We start from the raw sequence: 10,188 nt of genomic DNA on the forward strand, positions 1-10,188 counted from the left end.
AAAAATGTCACAGTTTGAAGCCCTCACCCCCCAGTGTGACTGTATTTGGGGAGAGGACCTTTAAGGAGATAATTAAGGTTACATGAGGTTCTAAGGTCTTCCATCCTCAGGAGGAGACATTGCACGCACAGAGGAAAGGTCCTGTGAGGACAGAGTGGGCAGCGGCTGTCGGCAAGGCAAGGAGAGAGGCCTTCGGGGAAAGTGAGCCCGATGACATCTTGATCTGGCACTTGCAGCCTCCGGGGCTGTGAGAAACGTGTCTCTGTTGTTCAAACCCCATCTGCGGTGTGGTTGCGGCCGCCGAGCTGACAATACAGTGGCATCCCATCAAGTGGGCACAGTGCATCTCCCCCAGCGGTGGTGGTGGTCTCATGGACCAGGAAGCAGACCTGGAGGCACCCAGCACCTCACCTGAGACCCCACCCATCAGCCAAGAAGCAAAGCCACCTCTGGGGGACTGTGGAGTCTGTGCTCACAGTGGTGGGGCAGAACGTGACACAGAACAAGTGCTTGCAGGCAAGCCACCTGGTGTCCTGGGCCACTGGTGCCCTGGGGCAAGGCTGCTCCAGCTGGAGGCCAGAGGCTGGTGGGGCCAGGTAGAAGGCAGCGAGTGCAGGGGAGGTGCCCTGAGAGGGTCCGCAAGCCCCTTGCCTCTGCCCTCAGACACTGGGGGGCACCGACCTTCCAGGAGCCCACGTGGAGGAGCCGTCAGTGCCTGGCAGGCTGAGGGGGCCTGGGGGCAAGAGAGGAGATCCGAGGATGGGGGCTGTCCAGGGAAAGGCCCTGGAGAGGACTCAGCAGAGCAAACATGACACTGGCCCTCCCCTGCTGTGCCTCAGTCTGCTCTCAGCAAAATGGGTGTGATAATTCTCCTTAGCTGACCTCTCTGAGGAGGAAGAAAAGAGACAATGAATGAGGCAGGGAGGAGAGTGATCACCTCTTCTCCCAGATGAGAAACCAGAGGCCGAGGGAAGAGAAGGGACATCTGGCCAGGCCACCAAGAAGCATCCTTGCTGGGGAGCTGAGACAATGCCTCCAGGTCTAGGCTCTGGAAACAGCTTCTGGGTCTTTAATGCCACAGGACAGAGATGCCACGATCAAGGCCTGCTTTTCCTGCAGTCTGAGAGCTTCTCGAGGCCAGGACCGTATCCAGTGTTGCTCATCCTCAATCCTCAGCATCAAGCAGAGCTCTTGACACACTGAGGGCACCCAGCCAATATTTGTGGAATGAATGAATAAGGGACTGAAGAGAGCCATGGTTTTCAGAAGTAGGCTGGCAGGGGAGCAGAGTGCCAGAAGTCATGGGTGCCCCTTCTTGGAACATCCATTAAATCCACCATATGGGGAAAGTAACCAGGTGACAGGTTAATACTTTTTTTTTAATTGTGGCTGTTTCTGGGGGATCCCTGGGTGGCTCAGCGGTTTGGCGCCTGTCTTTGGCCCAGGGCGTGATCCCAGAGACTCAGGATCGAGTCCTGCATCGGGCTCCCTGCATGGAGCCTGCTTCTCCCTCTGCCTGTGTCTCTGCCCCTCTCTGTCTCTCTATCATGAATAAATAAATAAAATGTTTTTTAAAAAATGACAAATTTTAGGTTACGCACACATTTTTAATAATAGTAACGCGTGCACAACACCACAATGCTACAATCACTCTTGCGGGGGGTCGGGGCCACCCTTCCATCTCAGGGGCATGGTCACAGCCGTCTTCCACGCAAGTCCAGTCCCATCAGGAGCTGCAGGTATCAGGGTCCAACCGGGATGCCAGTTGGATGGAGAAGGCACAGGAAGAGACGGGGTGGTTTAAGGGGACATGTCCGGTTAGGTGATTTTTTCAATAACCCACAACATCTGCCGGTCTTGTATTTATTTCCCTCACCACATTCCTCCTGTGTGTGTGCCAAGTGCAGGTTACCAGGCGGACTGCGGGGAGGGGTGCTGAGGAAGCCAAGCCTGTGTCTGGTCCCCGGAGCATGCAGGTCAAGAGGAAAGGCACGACAGTCCGGGCTGTAAGAGGGGCCGCCACCTGCTCCTTGGGGTTGGAAGGGAGGAAGCTTGAACAGCTCTGTGCCCAGGGCCTGGCCCAGAGCAGGAGCCTAGGAGATGCCAGTCATGGTTCTTCGGGTTTTTTTCTACTTTACACTCTGACGGGAGGTTAAGAAGGCCCAAGTCAGTTGGCTACGGGGTGCAGGGTTCTGTGAAAGGACAAGCCGAGAGGGTTATTTTCTTATTTGAAATAGAGGCAAAATATGCTGGCGAAAATATAGGAGAATATCCACCCAATATAAGGAGGAAAATCTTACTGAGGGGGCAAAGTGGCGTCTTGCTAATCATGATTTCTCTGCTGTCTCCCACCCCCATCCCAATCAAGAGCCTAGTCTCACATCAATCACTGCCCCCCTCTACACTTAGTGCCCCCTCCCCATGACTCACTTGCTTTAGATCCAATTGTTCTCTGGGCCTCCTCAGTCCGGAGCTCTTGATGGATTTGGTAATTGGAGTAATTACGGTAATTTTACCTTAAAGACAGGCAGCTGCAGATTCCCTATTGGGAGCCCCCTCCCTGGGCCTCCTGCCAGCCAGTATTCAGGGAGGAGGACAAGTGGCTCCCATTTCCCTTCCCCCAGAATGCAAAGTGTCTGGGGTGGGATGAGGGCTTCAATAGAAGGCATGTCCCACCCTCTCATCAGTGCCTCCCCAGCCCCCGAGGGAGGTAGAAGACAGTGGGATGGGTTTGCCAGGAATCATTTCTTTCCACCACCCATGGTTTCCATCACCAACACTGATGCCAGGACTTACAAAGCACAGCAGTGACATTCACTCGTTCCCTATCCAGGCCTGAAAACAGGGGACCGGTTGGAGGATGAAGTCTCTTACAGATCCCTTAAAGCCCCAACTGCACGTATCCTGTGCTCTCCATATGTGAGAGGCAGGGAGGGGTACTAGACCTTTGGACAAGGTGAGGAGTCATCTGCCCACAGCTGGGTCCCAGCAGCAACCTCGCACCCTTAGCCCCTCCCCGCCCAGGCCTGGGCTCCCTGCCCCCCCAGTGGCAGCCTGAGGAATTTCCACTCCAAGTGCAGAGACCAACGTGTGGGCAGTCGGAGCTCTTCTGGTTTCAGGATTAGGCTTCCCAGCAGAGGAACTTTCAGGAAGGCCTCCAAGAATGTATGAGACCCTGTCAGCGGCTAGAGCCCTGGGGGACCCCAGCCAGACCCCTGAGTAGACCAGCAGGGCAGTCGCACGCCCGAGCATTGGGGGCCATACTCGGGGTTGCTGAGGGCAAGGCTGGGAGTGGTCTCAGAATTCCTAGGCCGTGTGGTTCCATAGATGTAAACCTTCTAGTCTTCCCAAACCTCTTAGGGTCCATTTCTAGTCCCCACCCCATCGGCCCACTGCCCACTTGTCTTCTTCCGACATCTTTCAAGCTCAGCTTAAAAATCACTCCTGAAACCCCTGGGGAACAGCAGCCCGGGTCACGTCCCTGCCCTGTGTGCCAGTCCCTGCCCTGTGTCCCCGTGGCTCCTTCTCCTTCATCTTACTCACGGCCCTTGTGTTCATACCATATTTTGTGTGCCGAGTTATTTTAATGCCTTTCTTCCTCCCCTAGACCACACACTCTGAAAGGAAGGTCTGCATTGATCCAGTGGTCCATCCCCAGAGCCTGGCTTGGACAGAAGTTTTGGTTGATTGCATGTTGAAATTGTTAGCGGCCGGGGGTGCATTCCCGAAAGAGAGAACAGCACAAGCAAGGCTCTGAGGCCAGGGAGGACAGCTAAGCTCAGAAAATGCTGGGGCCCCTGAGGGGAAGGGGAGGAGCAAGGAGTAGGTATGGAGGGAGTCGGGAGGGTTTGCCCTGCTGCTTGGGTGTCAGAGCTGGGCACTGGTTGGGCCCACCAGAGAGGAGGAGCATTGGTGGAATGATCCCCCCTCCCAGGAAGGGGCCTCCTGGACACCTTGGGTTGGGGAGCTGGGGGCTGGGACAAGGTTTGAGGGAGCCAAGGTGGAAGGAGGGACATAGTACCCTAAGTTAGCCTCCCAGGTTTGCGGGAATTACTGAGGACGAGAACTCTGATTAATTGGATTATGAATAAGTGAGGTAACACCGTTTGCACCCCATCCATATTCCTAAGGCTTTATGGCTTCAGTATGCTCCAGGAAGTTCCAAGGACATGGGGCTTCCCCCAACACACCCAGGTGGGAAGTGCAGGGGAGTTAACATCCTCAGAGAGCCCTCAGCCGGTGAGGTGACCGGTGGGAGTGGGCCTTTAAATACACGGCTTCCTCCCCTCTCTGTCTCCCTGAGTTCCTCCCTCAATGGGCTTCCAGTGTGATGACTCAGTGTTCAGTGGTGTCTTCCCCTCCCTGTCCCTGTCCCCACTGCCCTGCTATTCCCTTCACCTCCCGAGCACACTATGTTCACTCAAACCCTTCTCTGACCTGCTCTGGGAGCCCACACTGAGACACTGTCCAGGCCAGGGGATGCCCAAGGGATGTTCTAACAGAATAGCCGGGGCCTGGGCTCTACTCCCAGCTGGGCCACCACAGACAGGACACCCCTTGTTGGGGCACATACCCCAGCTAGCCTCACTGGGTCACCTCACTGCCATTTTGCCCACCTGATCTGGCCACTGGACTAGACTGGGCTACCGAGGTCACTGGGTGTGGGGACTGCTTAGAGTCAGAAGGGCGCATGCCCGTGTGACATCAGAGTATCACTGAGTGGCCAGGGAGGCACATCACTGTCTCCTCTAGCACTGGGGGAAGTGAGGGCAGTAGTGGCCATAGAAGTCCAACTGCTCTTGCCTGTCACCTCCCTTAGGTGAGCAGCATCTCTGCAGCCCTCCCACCTCCCTCGGGGGGCCAATGAAAGGATAGGGCCTCCTGGGATTGGGGCCACCAAGGCCCCGCCCACCCCTGGTCAGCCAATCACTGACTCTGCTGTAGGTGGGTACAAGGATGGGAGGTGTCCTGAGGAAGGAGATGAGGAGGGCAGGATGGGAAAGCCCTGGGAGGCAGCTAATATCCATTAGCCCGGCTTCCCCAGACACCCTCTCCTCCCAGGCATGTGCTGCTCCAGCAACGATGGCCTTGGCTGACCTCTTTCTGTTCCCTCCGTCCTCAGACCCCTCCTCCAGACTCTTCCAGTGGCTGGCCCCTGTTCATTTAGGTGCCAGTTCAAGGGTCACCTCCTCAGAGAGGCCTTCTGTAGCAGGTGCTACACCCACATCTGCCCCACCCACATCCCCTTGGCGCCCACCGATCCTGTCCTCACTGATGGCTTCCTATCATAAGGAACCCTGGCCCAGGGTCATTCTATGACACAGAAGCTGGTCAGCCTTGAATCTGTGAAATGGACCAGATGTACCAGAGAGTTAACACCCCTGGAAGCAGCACTCAACCAGCAGAGGTGGTCAGTGGATAACACTGTGTCTTCTTTACTCCTTCATTGATGCATGCCTCAAGTATATCTATATCGTTTCCCAGAAATCCCTGCAGCATCCAGCCCCAGGTGCCCACCATTGAAACCTGCTCTGGCTCCAGCCTTCCTATCTTGCATCTCTCCTTTCAGCAGGGTCTTCCTGGGACCACCTCCCAAATAAACTGCTTACCCTCCAATTTTTGGCTCAGGGTCTGCTTCTTGGAGCTTCCAAACTCAGGCCTTTCCCTGGCCATCCAAAACACAGACCTACCCACATTCCCTTCTCCTCTCTCTCCTTTCTAGAGGCTTGCTTTTCTTTTTAAATATTTTTTAAGAAATTATTTACTTATTTATTTATTTATTTATTTATTTTAGAGCAAGAGAGAGAGAGAGAGAGAGAGCATGTGTGCATGCACAAGCAAGGGGAGGGGCAGAGGGAGAGGGAGAGAAACTCAAGCAGACCCTATGCTGAGGGCAGAGCCAGATGCAGGGCTCTATACCACCACCCTAAGATCATGACCTGAGCTGTAATTAAGAGTTGGATGTGCTCAACCAACTGAGTTGCCTGGGCGCCCCAATAATTTTGTTTCTATGTTAGTGTGTGTCTCTGGATAGTGTGTGGGTTCCAAGAGAGTCGGGACCTTCCCTGTCTTGTTTATTACTTTGGCCCCAGCCTAGCCCAGTCCTGGGCACTGAATGTCATTGTGGAGTGGCTGCAGATTCCCTTGCATCATCCTTCCACCGCCTGTGGTGACATAGGAACAGAAGATTGAATCTACAGGAGTACAGAGAGGTTGGGTAAGTTACCCGCAGCCCCACATGGGTATCTGCCATCCAGCTCCATCTGGCCACTAAACACCGCCTATCCCAGAGAAGCACTCACTTGAATACCAGGTGAGACACCTCCTCTGCTCAGGGGCATTTCTGCCTTTGCCCAGGGAAATACTCCCACTTGAAGACGTCTCTCCAAATCCCATCCTCCTTCCTTCCAGAATCTGGAGGCAGGAAGGGTTTGTCTCAGTCTGCTCAGGCTGCATAACAAAATGCCACAAGCTGAAGGAGTTTAACAACAGATATGTATTTTCTCATAGCTCTGCAGGCTAGAAATCCACGGTCAACGTGCCAGAAAATTAGGTTTCTGGTGAGAACTGTCTTCCTGGTTTCTTGTCTTATTATTGTGTCTTTACGTGGCCTTTCCTTTCCTCTGTGTGCCCAAAGAGAGTTCTGGTGTCTCTTCTTCATATAAGGATGCAAGTAAAGGGATCAGGGTCCCCATCACATTAACTCATTTAACCCTAATTGTCTCCTTAAAAGCCCTATTTCCAAAAACAGTCAACTTGAGAGAGCTTCAACACATAAAGGCGGGGGCATAATTCAGTCCATAACAGGGCTCCTTAAAAGAAAGAAGATCCCAACCCAAGTCAGCCCCAACTGCAAAGAGCTCAGAGAAGCAGGGCACCCAGTGTGAGCTGTGCTAAGGCAGCAGCAGGGCTGGTGCAGGATCATCAATCACCATGATACCAGAGGGTGGAGAAAGATGAGCCCTCAGATAGAGCCGAAGATGAATGGGGAGGCTGACATATGATTAAACTGGGATCCTCTGCTGGTGGCTGATGGCCCACACTGGGTGCAAAGTTAGCACAGCTGGGTCTGGGCTCATGGCACCCAGTGAGGCACCTGCCCCTCTCCTACCCAGGTTAAAGGATTGTCCCTTCAACCGCACAGCTCTTTGTCATCCCAGCCCTCTTAATGAGAGAATGAGGCAGGCAGTGGGACCAGAGCAGGTGCTGGGAACCATGGGGGAGAGAATAACATTAGTTGTCATTCAGGCTGCCTGGTTCTTATTATATTAATAGTGAGAGCAATGAATGAGCACTAGGTACTTCAAGTGCATTTTCTCATTTCACTCATTGGACCAGGGAGGTCAGAGTTAAGTTGGGGTGGTGAGGCGACAGTTTCAGGAGGAAACAGAGGGGCAAAGAGGTATTCATTCATTCATTCATTCATTCATCCATCCAACAGATTTTTATTAGGCACCTACTATGTACCACTATATACACAAAGGTGAGCAAAAATCCACGTGATCTCCGCCTTCAAGGAACTACATTGTATTGAGGGGGGCAGATGATTAAAAAAATGAATCAAATAAGATAACTTCAGGCAATGATAAATGCTTAGAAAATTAAGGTGATGAGAGAGAACGTGTCAGAGGAGGCAATGTCATATGGGATGATTAGAGAAGTCCTCTTGAAGGAAGGACATCTGAACAGAGACCCGGATGTGGAAGGAGCTGGCCATGGGAGTGGCTGGACTATGAGTGTTCTAGGCAGAGAAAACAGCAAGGGCAAAAGCTCCAAAGCAGGAATGAGCTTGGTATGTCTCAGGAATCGAAAGGAGGTTTGTGTGGCTGGCTTTGTAAAGTGAGGGGTGGATTGGTTGTCAGTGAATGGTATGGGAGACATTAGGCCTCATAGGCCAGGGCAAGTATTTGGGATACTATTCTAAGTGGTATGGGATCTCTCTGGAAGGTTTTTAGTAGGAGGGCTTTCAGAAGAATTGGGGTTTTGTTTTACAAGAACCACTCTGCCTGCTGTACAGAGATAGAAGGGTGAGAAGAAAGAATAGTTTAAAGGCAGTGAAGCCACTGACACTTTGTACTATCACCATCATCATCACCACTACCACTACGGCCATCATCACCATCATCTTCATCACCACCACCACTAACATCACCATCACCATTATCACCACCACCATCATTACCATCGTCACCATCACAACCACCATCACCACCACCATCACCATCATCATCACCACCATCATTATCACCACTATCACCACCACCACCATCATTACCATCATCACCATCACCACCACCATCACCATCACCATCATCATCACCATCATTATCACCACTACCACCACCACCACCACCATCACCATCACCATCATCATCACCATCATTATCACCACTACCACCACCACCACCACCATCACCATCACCATCATCATCACCATCATTATCACCACTACCACCACCACCACCATCATTACCATCATCACCATCACCACCACCATCACCATCATCATCACCATCATTATCACCACTACCACCATCACTATCATCATTATCATCATCACCACAATCAAAGGCATTGAGATAATTGTGGCTCGGACTAGGATAGTGGTAGGAGCGAAAGGTACAGTGGTTAGACTGGGGTGTATTTTGATGGGAGGTCCCATAGGGCTTGTAGGTGGGTTGTGGGGGTAGGGAGGAATTGGGAAACAGAAGCAGCAACTTTGGCGGAATGGTATTTCCCTGTTAGGTTAATCTACCCAATCCTCCTACTTCCATTCTTGTCTGTCCTCTCTCACTAGACCCTACCAGGTCCTGATACTGCTTCAGTCCATCATGGTATGGCTGAAAGAGCCCTGGATTTGGAATCGGGCATTTAAGCTTTTCATTCTGTGTGACTTCGAACCCATGTTTTAGTCTTGCTGAACTTCAGTTCCTTCATATGTAACATGGGACCATAGTGACACCTACCTCCTGGGACTGTGGGGCTAGTGTTGGGCTAAAGTCGTGCTTCCTCCAGTCTGGGCTCTTTGGTTGGAGCTGCTGGGGAACCGAGGCCACTCAAACACTCTTAATTTACTGCGAGCAGGTGGGGGTAAGTCAGAAGGATGTCTTCAACATTGCTTCTCAGAATTCTCCAGTAGACTCAAGCTCTGGTTGCCCACCATGGTAAGCTGCTTCATGATGCATCCCCTATGAGCTGCCTCCCCCTCACCTCCCCACCCCCTTGAGTTTCTTGGGATCACTATTTGCACCTGAATCATTGTCTCAGGGTCAGCTCTGGATGAACCCAAGCGGAGGCACTGGATTATTGTGGAGGTTACACTTACAAAGCCCTGGGCATATGTTAAGCACTTAATAAAATTGTTGTTGAATAAATGAATGAATAAGGCTTCCCCTGCTCTGAGGAGACAGACCCGGGAAAGGGGAAGGAGGAAGGGAGAGACCTGGGACCCTTGAAGATGAGAGGGGGGAGGATCCCAGAGGCAACCCTGCAGCACACCCACCACCTTCAGCAGCTGGTCAGGACTCTCCCTCTCTCTCCAGAGATCTCCTCCTGGCCCTCGGGGAAGCTGCAGGTGCAGAGGTGTGGCCAGAGCCCATTAGTGCTGGACTGGAGAGAAAAAAACTTGAATGAAGTATAAGCGACATTTCACTTGTGCCTTTCATCTTCAAGCGGAATTTAAATATGACATTACAAAATGACAAGATTGCACGAAGCAGCATGTAAATCGTGAGAGCTGCGGAGAGAGGTCTCCGTCTTTCCGGTTCTCCCTGGGCTGTTCACAGCCACAGCCCTGGCTCCCCCTCCCTGGGACCCAAACCCTCATCTTTCAAGGGAGCTCAGAGAAGGCAGAGGGGTTGCCCCAGGCCACAGAGCTCTTCTGTGGTTTGTCTCCAGTATTGTCCCATGATCTATTCTAGGGCCTCTTTCAAAGTAATTTTTCCTGGAGAAAAAAAAAAAAACTGCCTCTTGATAGAGCTGCTGTATTTTTTATTCTACTCAGGCTGGGAATTATGGACCAGACTCTGTAGAGATCCAAGTCCCCAAGTGCTGTCGCCATACAACTGGCATGGGGCAGGAACCCCATCTGGAGAGCTGGGAGCACACGGGAGAGAGGGGGCTCTGTGGGTGTGGTCCTGAGAGAGGACAGTCCCAGCCCTCAGAATCCTCTGTGGGATCTGAGAGGCA

Source organism: Vulpes vulpes, chromosome 14 (assembly GCF_048418805.1).
Source record: "Vulpes vulpes isolate BD-2025 chromosome 14, VulVul3, whole genome shotgun sequence".
NCBI classification, from domain to species: domain Eukaryota; kingdom Metazoa; phylum Chordata; class Mammalia; order Carnivora; family Canidae; genus Vulpes; species Vulpes vulpes.